Source organism: Dipteris shenzhenensis, chromosome 8, assembly GCF_047967505.1.
Source record: "Dipteris shenzhenensis isolate YYH24624 ecotype China chromosome 8, Dip_SZ_1.0, whole genome shotgun sequence".
Lineage (NCBI taxonomy): Eukaryota > Viridiplantae > Streptophyta > Polypodiopsida > Gleicheniales > Dipteridaceae > Dipteris > Dipteris shenzhenensis.
The window spans coordinates 1,910,306-1,922,786 of NC_141603.1; the positions used below are offsets into that span (position 1 = coordinate 1,910,306).

Genomic DNA, 12,481 nt, shown 5'->3' on the forward strand with positions numbered 1-12,481 from the left:
AAAGATGGACATGTGTACTAGGAAGGTGTGGTTATGCGGAACTGGACCTGGCAGAGCAGGAGCCACTGGATGAAAAGCTAGGAAGTGACTTCGACACCGCAAAGATCCATAGGGCTACTATATGGGAGCTAGTGGAGCATCTTCATCGATGGATTGGGAACATGCCAAGATGTGTCGGTGAGAGGGGGTGTCCAAATAGGGGTGGTCACCTCCCCATCTTTGAGCCCCCAAATGAAGAGCGCATCGGGGGGGGGGGGGGGGGGGGGGGGGGTGGACCATAGAACAAAAGAAAGAGATTTGGGGCTGCCCACATGGACAGCAGGCAGGCTGCCATGTGAGCAGCCCAGAGAAGCACATGCTTGGCACATGGAGGACAGTAACAGCACGAACTTGCCACGTGGCTGTCCTGCAAGTGGAGAGGACCTGATTGTGCAGGGTTTGCAGGCTGCGATGATGTGACACTGACGTCAACAGATGTATGGAACTGGTACGGACCTGGACGGGTGCACACAGCAGGGTGTACGGAGATGATGGAGGCTGGTTTGGGCCTGGAACAGGTTAGGTAACTAGGTGGAACAGGTGCAGCACAAAGGCGCACTGTTTGGAGGCGGTTTTGGAAGCCAAACAGGCCTGGATCTGGCCGGGTTTGGGCAGGCCTGCCTAGGGCCAGTGGCAGCCCTGCCATGTGGCGAGGCAGGGCCAGCCAAGCCTCTAGATAAGTGCCCCCACCAAGGGGGGTTTTACAGACTACTGGGTCGGCCAGTAGGGGCCTGCTGGGTCGGTCAGTTTACTCCTACTGGGTTGCCCTGTTCAAGGGGCATTCAGCCCTATAAAAGGAGGCCACTTGGGCCTCATTTGGTATCCACGAGTGCAGCAGTTCAGCGAGCAGAAAGGTGTAGAGTAACAGCCTTCCTTCAGCCTAATAAGAAGCTGCAGACTTAGCTCAGAAAGGGGCTGATCCTAGGCTGTCTTCCAGGGCAGTAAGGTACGGGGATCACAGACGGAGAGTCTACAGAAGGGCATAGGGGCTCTGGGATCTAGAGGTGCCAAGGTGATAGCAAAAGAACTTTTGGTAAGATCACAGGACGATGGTTTGGTGGGACTTTGGATCTCTCTTTGTATTGTGTCCGGTTTTGGACGGAAATATACCTTTTGTGGATTCCATCTCTCTCTTGGTTCACAGTCTATTTACTGGCTTGCACACACACTTTTTTTTTGGTAATATCCAGTGCATATATTTATATGATCATAAATTTACATGATGGGAGGTTTCCAAAATGGAGAGTATCCCAAAGTTCAAAAGCATAAAAAGAAAAGCTGTATGCAAGAAGCATCCATATCACCCTCATGGCAGGCATCATATAAGGATTGCCGCAATGAGGCTCGGAAAGATTCATATGACTTGTGAATCTGCCGACCCAAGTATGCCAAATTATGCTCACTCCAGATTGTCCAAAGAGCCCAATATCGCACCCAAGAGAGAAATAGTGAGTATTGAGACAAAGACTTCATAAATCTACCAAAGAGCCAGAAATGTTTCCCAAATTTGTGACTCGGGAAACGGATCCGAAGATAATCTGAAATTGTCTTGAGGAGGATCTTAGTACACGGGCAGTGCCAAAGCAAATGAATAACAGTCTCTGAAGGAGCCTGACATCTTAAACATGTGGATGGTGCAATGCGACGTTTAGCAAGTGTGACCCCCACTGACAATGTACCTGTCATACATCTCCAAAGAAAAAGTCTTTGTTTCAATGGCATTTTACACTTCCATAACATCCTGAGATTCTTCCGCCACCATGAGAGGGGCTTCCTTATATGCCACAGAGAATTAGCATATTGCTGAATCCATGGAGCAGGCTGAAGAAGCCTATAGGCTTTGATGGAGGTTAAGGCAGGAAGAGGAACATGATGAGTGCATGTAGCAGAGGGTTGCAATTGCCAATCCGTAAGCCTGTCGGTGTCAGCCACAGGAGGAATAGGTAGAAAAGGATGTAATAAACAGCAATTTTCTTCCATATAGACCTATGATGCATTCCCAATGCATAGGAAGCAGTGGCCTGAGGAAAAGATAAGACATATCCCTGATCATCTACCACATCATGTATGTATCTAATTCTCAATTTCATGAGATTGTAGGCCCGAACAGGTTCCTGTAAAGCTAGCGGAATTGCAAAAATGGCACTCCAATGAATACTTTCTTTCCTGATTGAGTTTGTCCCCGAGCAACTATCAGAAGCCCATTTGACCTTAGAAAGTACTTGTTTCCAGTCAAGTATCAGAGCAGTAGAGAAAGGGCAGCTAGGTATCTTCCCTACAAATCTGCCAATGACAACCTCCCAATGATCAGTAGTCCAATGACCATAAGCACAAGTCCTCATGTTGACACACATGGATGCTAGCATACAAGTCCATGGTTGTTGTTGGCGGAAAAAAGTATGCAGCATATTCGCCTTCCTTGCAAGCACACGATGTCTTATATTGAGGACATTAAGTCCACCATGCATCCTAGGAGAGCACACCATTTCCATCTTCATTAGTCTCAATGCTTTCACAGCAGTTTTTGTCCTCCATAACATCTCCATAGCTTGAGACATAAAGGCTGAAATATCCCTGGAGGACCAATGTATCAAAGGCAAATAGAACTGGACATAGGACATTACAATGAACTGTACTATTCTAAGCCTGACATGAAGAGGCCAAGTAGAAATCTTCCAGTATTCCAGTTTATGTTGCATCTTTGGAATGCACCGCCTGACCTGGCCAAAGAATAGAATGCCAATCACATTGTGTCAGGGGAAGTAATTTAGATTTGTCAAAATTGACATGCAATCTTGTTGCCAAACCATACAATGAAAGAGTGGTCATAAGCATGTGAACTTCCGGGGGAGAATTCTTTGGCATAAAGAAGGAATCATCAGCATATGCTTGTGTCAAAAAGGATGCAGCCCCAGGGATTTTAAGACCAGTCATCTGTCCTGTAGTTGTAAGATGATCAAGATACATCAAAAGGGGATGAGTCGCAATGGCATAGAAGAGAGCACTAAGAGGGCAGCCCTGCCTAACTGATCGACCCAATGTCCATGACCGAGACAGATGACCCCCAAGAATGCACTAAGAAGTAGAGTCAGAATAAAGCCAGTAAACTGCATTTGCTATCTTGGGACCAAAGCCTAACTTTGTCATGATTTGAGAGATAAAATCCCATTGAAGAGTATCAAATGCCTTAGCAATATCCACCTGCAATATAAGGACATCTTGATGCGAATACTTAGCATATTCAATTGCAGTCAAGGCATTGGAAATATTATCATGGATTTGTCTTTGCAGCACAAATCCATACTGATGAGGATGAAGTCCTGCATCCAGTATCCTGTGAAGCCTATGCACAATCATTTTGGTAATGAGTTTGTAAACTACAAGCATCAAGTAATAGGCCTCCAATTTGACATATGGTCACACAGATGTTTTTTGGGCACAAGTTTGACTATGCCATGCTTCCAAGAGTGCGGTAACTGATTTTCTTGCCAGGCAACATTGATCATTTGCAAGAGGACATCTTTCAAATCATCCCAAAAAGAAATATAAAATTCCACCATAAGGCCATCCCAGCCAGGGGACTCGTATTTGCTGAGGTGGAACAATGCATTATCAAGTTCTGTGTTAGTAAAAGGTCTCTCCAAGGTAAGAGCATGATCCATTTCCACTATTTCAGAAACATATTGGAGAAATTCAGTCCTCGCATCAGTCATTTGATTTGATGGGGAACCAGGAGCAGAGATCAATTTCTGGAAATAATTTTGGCATTCATCTTGGAGATCAGAGAAAGAGTGCGTCCAAGAGCCATCTAGCTTCCTTACCCTTAGACATGAGTTTTTCTTTCGAGTAGCATGCAGGTCCTGGAAAAAGGCTTTTGATGAGCAGGCCTTATCCATGAGGGGCTTCATTCTTGCCCTAATCTGCCATTTGTGCAATTTCCTCCGATCATTAACAATCAATTTAATCCGAGCATGTGAAAGGGAATCATTTTTTGATTCAGAGAGGCGCCTTAAATGTGAAAATTCAGTCAATTGTTGTGCTGTCCTTTTTGCCCATTTAACCTCATTCCTCCATTTAGTCATATGCCAGTTTCCATACTCCCTAATGACATTCTGTATACGAGAGACAAAACTGTCCCAGGCATAATCCATGTCCTCCTGGGCATGCAAAGGCAAGGGATGAATTGCAAGTCTGATCATTTGCTGGAAATAGTGATGTCGGAAATAAGCCTGATTAACATGCAATAATCTATTGGAAAGGGGTGGCAAATCATCCAGTGGCATACCAAGGTGCAAATTCATCCATAATGGGGCATGATCTGACAAGCCCAATGAGAAATCTATAAGGAGATGAGGGCTAAAATCTGCATATTGTTGTGGGTAAAACAAATACCATCTGTCAAGCCTTGCCTAGTATGTAGTAAGTGCATTATGATGAAAAGTATATCCAGGCACTGACCCTTGGAGAAGCAGCCATAAATCTTCAGCCTGCACAGAAAGAAGCATGCTATCCCATTTCTGCCTTTCCAATAATAGCATATGAGATCTTGAAGTGGTGTAATCTCTTGGGAGAGGGGAATTATTAAAATCTCCACAGATGAATGCATTAGATCTCCATGGATATTTGCTTAAAGAATCCCATAAAGAAGCCCTCATGGCAGAGGTCTGGGAGGCATAGACTGATGCAAACTCAAGAATATCACCATTGACATTACATTGTATGACCATGTACGGAGATGTCAACGGGGCTGTACGAACGTACAGAACGTGGTCTTCAGAAAAAAGTACGGCAATGCAGACGGGCACGGAACTGCGCTTGGAGCTGCGTGGATGTAAGTCAGACCTAACCTATCTGTTTGTACGGTCGTACGAACACTGTACGGCAACTGTACAGGTGTACGGACAGAAAGGGAGGTTGAACGGAATCCTTGGCGAGGCTGAACAGTAGAGGTCGCACTCTCTTACCACACACACACACACACTTTTTTTTAGTGAAAACTTTTGATTGATTATATTACAAGAGTAGCGACCTCAAAACGAGGCAGCCGAAATTACATCAGCTGAAAATCTCAGTGTCTGCTAGATACACATCATGATCTATGGAGTGTGTCTGCAAGTAATCAAAGAAAGATTGCTGCAGAGAACGCTTAAAAAAGCCAAACAAGAAAAATATAGGATCACTAAAGACTTTACAGTTCCTGTGTGTCCTTTAAGTCCAGAGTGCCCAATAGCGAACCCAAACAAAGAAAAGATGAAACTCCGGTCTGGGTGGATGGAAACCAAAGAGCCAGAAAGACTTCCCAAAAGGAATAGTCGGGAATCTCGCTTGCAAGCGCTGCCAAAGAAGATCAATGAACTCACGAGAACATGGACAAAAACTAGAATAGATGAGGCACAATCTCCTGAGAACTCAAACATCTGTGGCAACGAGCAGGAGCAATGTGCCTACGAGCTATATCTGTCCAGATGGAAAAATGCCCTGAAGCACTCGCGAGAAGAAAACCTGTTGCCGAAGTGGAGTTTTGTAGGCCCAAAGCTGCTGTAATCTCTTTCTCCTCCACTTGGCTGGGCGATGCATTTGCCAAATAGAATTGCCTTTCTCTGAAACCCAAGGTTGAGGTAAAAGGATTTTATACAATGTAGGCATCGTAATTTGAGATAGCCTCAAAGGGCGAGAAAATGTCCTTGGAGAAATCAAAGTCCAATCCTCCAACCTGTCCGGAAGTTCAAACAAAAGGTGAAAGCATATATGCAATTTATTGCCACAAAGCACGATAATGAGAGCCCAAGCCATATCGTGTAGCTGCCAGAGAAAAAGGTAGCATAGAGCGATCACCATGAATAACATCAGGAACAGAAGTGATGCCCTTAAAAGAAGCAAAGTAGGAACGGCGAGGTTCCTGTAAAGCCAGTGGAGACTGAAAAACTGTCGACCAGTGATGCTTTCAGCTCGCAAAGAAATACCCAGCAAAGAGTGTCGACCATGCCATTCCAGATGAGAGAGGACATGCTTCCAATCAAGAAGCAAACTGGAGACCAAAGGGCAGCCAGGCAAAGTGCCATCGATGTGACCAAATAAGAAATCCGAGTAATTGATTTGCAAGTGACCAAAGGCAGAAATATTGATATGTGTGACTAGAGATCTAATCATAAGAGCCCAAGGCTGATCGCCTTGCAGAAATTGCAGCAACATTTCCCCCCTGTGAGCAAGGATGTGTACCTGGATATTTGTGATGTTCAAACCACCATGCATCTTAGGAGAACAAAGTTGATGCACTGAAAGTAGCCTGAGACTCTTTTTGCCATGTTTGGAACGCCAGAAGATTTCCATTATGGCAAACATGAAAGAAGCAAGATCTACCTTGGTGAACATGATCAATGGCAAATAAAATTGAATATAAGCCACAAGGATGGATTGCACTATACGAAGCCGAACATGCAAAGGCTAGGTTGCCAATTTCCAGTACTCTAGCTTTTTTCGAAGCTTGACCATCACCCAATCAGTTTGTTGACGACGTGTGAGACCCCACCCCGAAGGGTAACCGAGATGACGAACAATCTGAGTGGGTGGAATGATTTTCCCAAGCCATAAAAGACTATGCCAATCTTTAAAATGCAATGGGAGTAGCTTAGACTTTTGAAAATTTACATGAAGACCAGCTACCAAACCATAAACAGAGAGAGCCTGCATCAAAGCCAAAAGATCATTCTGTGTATTCTTCGGGGTAAAGAAAGAATCATCAGCATAGGCTTGAGCAACCATGCTGCGATTTGCATCCAATTCCAAACCGTGAAGGGAGCGTGTAGCCACGAGATGGGTAGCAATGGCATACAATAAAGCACTAAGGGGACATCCTTGACGGACCGAACAATGAAGAGTCTACTCATCAGAGAGATCTCCAGAAAGAATGCAAGCTGCATTGCTGTCCCTATAAAGCCAGTAAATAATCTGCTGCATTTTTGTTCAAAACGCCAAAGCTCGCATTGTTTGCGAGATTAATTCCCATTGAACTGTATCAAAGGCTTTTGCAATATCCACCTATAAGAGCAGAACATCCTGTTGCGTGTATTTGGCATATTCAATCCCAATATAAGCATTGTCAATATTATCTGTGATATGCCTACGGGGAAGGAAACCATATTGCGAAGGATGCAGCCCATCATGCAAATAACCTTTAATATGTGGCTATGATCTTGTAAATGACTGGCATGAGCATTATTGGTCTCCAATGAATTGTGAATCACATAGCTGCTTTTTGGGAAGGAGCTTAACAAGTCCTTGGCATTTGCTGATTTTCCCATGCTGAATTTACCATTTGCAGCAAAGTGGGCTTGAGGATATCCCAAAAGGCAATAAAAAATTCCACAGTGAGATCATCCCATCCTGGAGATTTCCATCTGCCACAGGATTTAAGAGCATCTGACAATTCTCTTGCAGTGAAAGGAATTTCCAATTTCAGAGCTTGAGCGTCAGAGAGAATGGGATGGACATGCTGCAAAAGAAGGTGGCGGGTAGACACAACCTGAGGAGAAAGAATGTCCACATGCCCAAAATGAGATGAAAAGTGCTACACACAAAAAGCAGCAAGCTATGAGCGAGATGAGGACCAAGAACCATGAGGCATCTTGATCCGACAAATATTAGCAGCATGTCTTTTGTAATGCAAACTTTGAAAGAATTGCTTGGAAGAGCAACCTTTATCCAAAAAAGTCCTTTGCCGAGATCGGGTTTCCCATTTAGCAAGCTTTCTTCGGTCATTCGATTGGAGACAAAATTTGGCTTGACATAATAGCATGCTTTCTTCTGAAGACAAAGGCCAAAGATAACTGAGTTCAGCTAAACTTTGGCAAGTGTATTTGGCATGCTTCACGGTCTCCCATGTGGCTTGCATGTAGGATTTATCATAATCCCGATTAGCTGCTTGCATTCTTGCAACAAAAGCCTGCCATGCATAATCCAGATCAATGTGCATTTGATGAGAAAGAGGTTGAATGGCATCAGAAACCATGGCTTTAAAATTAGCATGGTGAAGGTAACCATTATTTATCAGCAAAAGGTGTTTGCAAGCCAATCCATCATTTTGAAAGTCATGCAATGAGAGCCTCAACCAAAGAGGTGCATGATCAGAATATGTGAAAGCATGGTCAATCCAAAGCTGACAAGTGAAGGCATCAGAGTACTGCGGATCAACTTGATACCATCTGTCCAAGCGTGCCTGATATGAAGATTGAGCATTATGCTGAAAGGTATAGCCCGTAAGCATGGGTTGCAATTCCTTCTAGAGATCAACCAGAGACAACTGAAGCAAAAAATCAGACCATGCCTGCTTTTCAGACATGTGAGTGTGGCCCGGTTGTGGGGCATTATTGAAATCGCCACAGATAAAAGCATAATGCCGCCAGGGATATTTATGCATAGCATCCCAAATCAAAGCTCGATTCCCGGAAGATTGAGGAGCATATACTGATGCAAATTTAAAAATATCGCCTTGGACAAGGCATTGTGTGATCATCCATCGACCATGGTGATCATTGAAAGCCACAATGGGGTGAAGATCATGCTTAACCGAAAAGGCCCAAGAGAAAGAGTGATCTCGAGCATAGAAAATGTCATAACCAGCAAAATGTCCAGATTTACCAGCATACATATGCTGATTATGCTCTTGTAAAGACACTATATCAGGCAGCAATTGGCGTATATACAGCCAGACCAATTTTCATTTTCGACCATCACACAAACCTTGTACATTCAAAGTGACACATTTGAGATGATCAAGCATATTTACAGATATAGGATAGATATGTACAACAGCAAAAAAGCCTTCTATGTCTGCATTTCCACCTCAGTATCCGGGCCTCAGCCGTGAGAAGAAAAGTCAGACTGAGGAGAAGACAATGAGGCAGCAACTTCCTCTTCTGGAAAGAGGGTACGATTGACAATCAGTGCAGCCCAAGTCAGACCCACGCCAGAGTTTTCAGCTGGTGTTTTGCCCTGAGAGGAGGCACCATTCCAAGTCTGGGAGGGCAAAGGTCTCCTAGGTGAGATGACTTTTCTTGGGGTTTGCCAAGCATCATTCAAATTGTTTTCCTTCGCTTGAGGATGAGAGGTTGAAGGGATAGAAAGAGGAGCATCACCATTTGAAGTAACCGGTGCTTTCCCTTTGCAAAAAATTATTTTACCCCCTTAGGCGTCATCAGAGAGGAGGCATTAGAATTCTTGCTCGGAGGTGATGACAATTCAGCCTGCAATGGCATTTTGGGAGCATGTGAAGGGCATTGTGAAGCCATATGCCCGAACTTCTTATATTCAAAGCAAGCACCTACAAAGAGATCCCATTTCAATTTATAAAAGGCATTGCCCATCAAAACATTGCTCAATGTGACCGAATAACAGTCTGGGGTTGGATTGTCTGTATCCCACAAAATGCAAAATCTATTTGAATTGCCATTAGGCCGTGGTGGGCAAACTACTTTGCTAAGAGAGGCTGCAATTTTTGGCAAAAGAGAAGCTAGACATTGGGGGAAATCCACAACTTCCACCCAGACAGGGCATCTGTGTCTGATTAAAGCCTGATAATCTTTGGTAGGTGACCAGGGCAACACATGAACCATCTGCTGCCCATAGAAGAGAGGAGAGTGCTCCAATAAAATTTGTCTATGCTCTTCATTTGCCATGATCACTTCAAAAAAGCCCCTTGCTGCATAATTAAATTTTTTGACATAGCAACCACCCAGGGTTCTAGTCAACCAATTACCAACATCAGCAGCAGCAGGCATATGTCTTGGAAAAAAGATAATAATAGCATGCTTGGCATATTCCTTAACAGGGTCAGAAATATCATCCACCTCCACCATGATCCCTTGTTGGGAACTGGATCCTTCCAACTCTTTCGAGTGTCTTCAAAACCCTCATGCATCACCTCATAGACAAGCTGAGCCTCTGTAGAGTCATGAAGAGGGTCATCCTGACCCATAACCTGCTTTGGTTTTTTGTGTTGCACTGATCTGTCTTTCTGAAAAGTCTTTTCATAAGGACAATCCGCCATTTGAAGGTGAGAGGAAGCTCGAAAGGGAGGAGTAGAAGAAGGAACCCAGAACTAAGGATAAGAGCAGGAATGAGTGCTGAAGCTGCGGGATAGAAGACTATACGGAAGGGGCTTACAGTATGGAAGCTGTACGGTGCAAAAGAAGGACAAAAACTGTACGGTAACGCTCTCTACCTGTACGGATTTTTGCCTGCGTGTACAGAGTGCTTGAATGCGAGTACAGAGTCCCTGCTTGTAAATAAGGAATGCTTGTGTGGACAGCAAAACACAAACAGAACGGAGAGACTGCACAGGGAATGTACGGGAGGGCCCACATGAAGCAAAGCAAAAGTACGGAAGATCCTTACAAACTGTACGGCAAAAAAACAGCAGGTGACGGGGCTGTACGACTGATGACAGCAAAACACAAACTGAACGGAAGGGCTGCGTTGAGGAATGTACGGAGGGGCAACTTGATGTAAGCAAACGTACGGATGATCCGTACAAACTGTACAGCCAAAAAAAGGTGTAGGAGAGGTCTGTACGGTTGATGACGAGAGGCTGTACGGCTTGTAGGAGGGAAGTACGGCCTGCATGAAGAACCAAGGAGGCTAGATATACACACACACACACACCCCTCTCTCTCTCTCTCACACACACACCACAAACACACACACACACACACACACACCTTTTTTTAGTGAAAATACACAACACACACACACTTGTTTTTTTTTTTGGGTGAAACCATATATTTTTGTGTGGGAAACCTCATAAGAGGAGAAAACCCACCATGAAGTACAAAGTAAAAAGATTACAAGTGAAACTCTTGGGAGAAAAACTTCCGAGAGATCACCAAAAAGTAAAAAAATATACATTAATTAGGGGGAGGATCAAGCAGTATAGCCTCCATCTTAAGATTATTCACTTCCAGAAAATGAGATAAGGGAGAAGTGGCCCCATCAATGAAACAACTTGTGTAACCGGACTTCAAGAAACTAAAGGGCAGTAATCCTCGTCTACTTAGTCATAAACCTCATAAATAGCCACAATGCAAGCTTCAGTCACGTATAGCGCTGAAACTCCTCTGACCCATCGGTCTGAGAAACCCAATCTCCTCATAGTGCCCTCGAGAAAAGACCACTCCACCATGTCGTAGGCCTTCTCGAAGTCCAAGAGAAGGATGGCCCCAGTGGCTGTGACTCCTCCCTGGACCAATCCACTGCCTCCCAAAACGTGATGATGTTGTCCAGGATGTTGCGCTCCTAAACAAACCCAGTCTGTGTGTCATGGATGATGTCGGTAAGATGAGGCCGTAACCGTAAACTCAAGACCTTGGCGAAGATCTTGTATGCAGTATCAAGCAGAGTGATTGGCCTTCACTGTCGGATATCTGACCTATCTCCTCCTTTCGGGATTAAACAAATCCACCCCTTGCGCAAGGACTGAGGGAGAAGGCCTGTTTCGAAAATCTCCTAGCAAGCTAAATGGAAAGGGGTGGAGATAATCTCCCAGAAGTTTCGGAAGAAGGCCGGAGTCCAGCCTTGAGGGCTTGCCAGAGCTCCTCATTTGTGAAAGGCTCCTCAAGTCTGCTACATAAGTCCCGCGAGACTACTATTGGAATGTGATCCCAAACTAGCTCTCAAGCCACAAGACCGGCTGGGGTCATCCTCTCTGTCTGAAAGAGCTGGCTATAAAAACTGGTGGTAATATCAAGAATCTCCTGCGGGTCAATGTGTATGATGCCCTGTGAGTCCCAGAGATGTTGTAGGTGTGTGTTGGTCGATTGGGACCTAGTGGTCTGAAAGAATTGCTTCGTCATTTTGTCCCCCTGCTGTACCCATCGAGCTCGGGAGGAATGGTAGGAGAACTCAGCCCCGTGTCTTGAAGCTCGAGACGAGCGCTCTCCAATCTATCACTAAGCCACTGAGACACTGGGTCTTGCTCCCTAAGCCTCTCGATGGAGGCGAGGTCTCTCCTCAAAGCCCGCTCGCGCTCCTGAAGGGTCCTCCTCTGCTTGAGGGCGTGAGCCTGCAGCTCCACATTGCTCCTCTGAATCGCATTGGCAACCCACACAGCCCAGCCCTCACTCTGAGTGCTCCCAGATCTTTGCCATAACCTGCTGAATCTTCTGATCCTGCAAGAGGTCCTCTGGAATGTGGACCCCCTTTTGGGGGAGACCTCGGCGGGGCTTATCCAAGTGAAGTACCACTGGAGAGTGGTCGGAAATCGTGGTGCCAGAATCCCGGTAGCGCCGCCTCTATGTAATGCCCAGTTCCCAACATAGAAGCGGTCTAATCGCTCGAGCAATCCATCGTGTCTCCTCTGTCCAAAGGAGAAGAGAAGGCTGCCAGGAGTCCTGTTGGACTCTGGCTGCTGGCATCTCAGAGAACGAGGCACCGCCCTGTTTGTCTTCCC

General features: G+C 45.1%; 1 protein-coding gene across 3 annotated transcripts in view; it reads left to right on the forward strand.

Annotated features, from left to right (window-relative positions):
* LOC147898944 (3-hydroxyisobutyryl-CoA hydrolase-like protein 3, mitochondrial) overlaps positions 1–12,481 on the forward strand; it is a 61,085-nt gene that overhangs the window by 39,829 nt on the left and 8,775 nt on the right. The window lies entirely within an intron of this gene.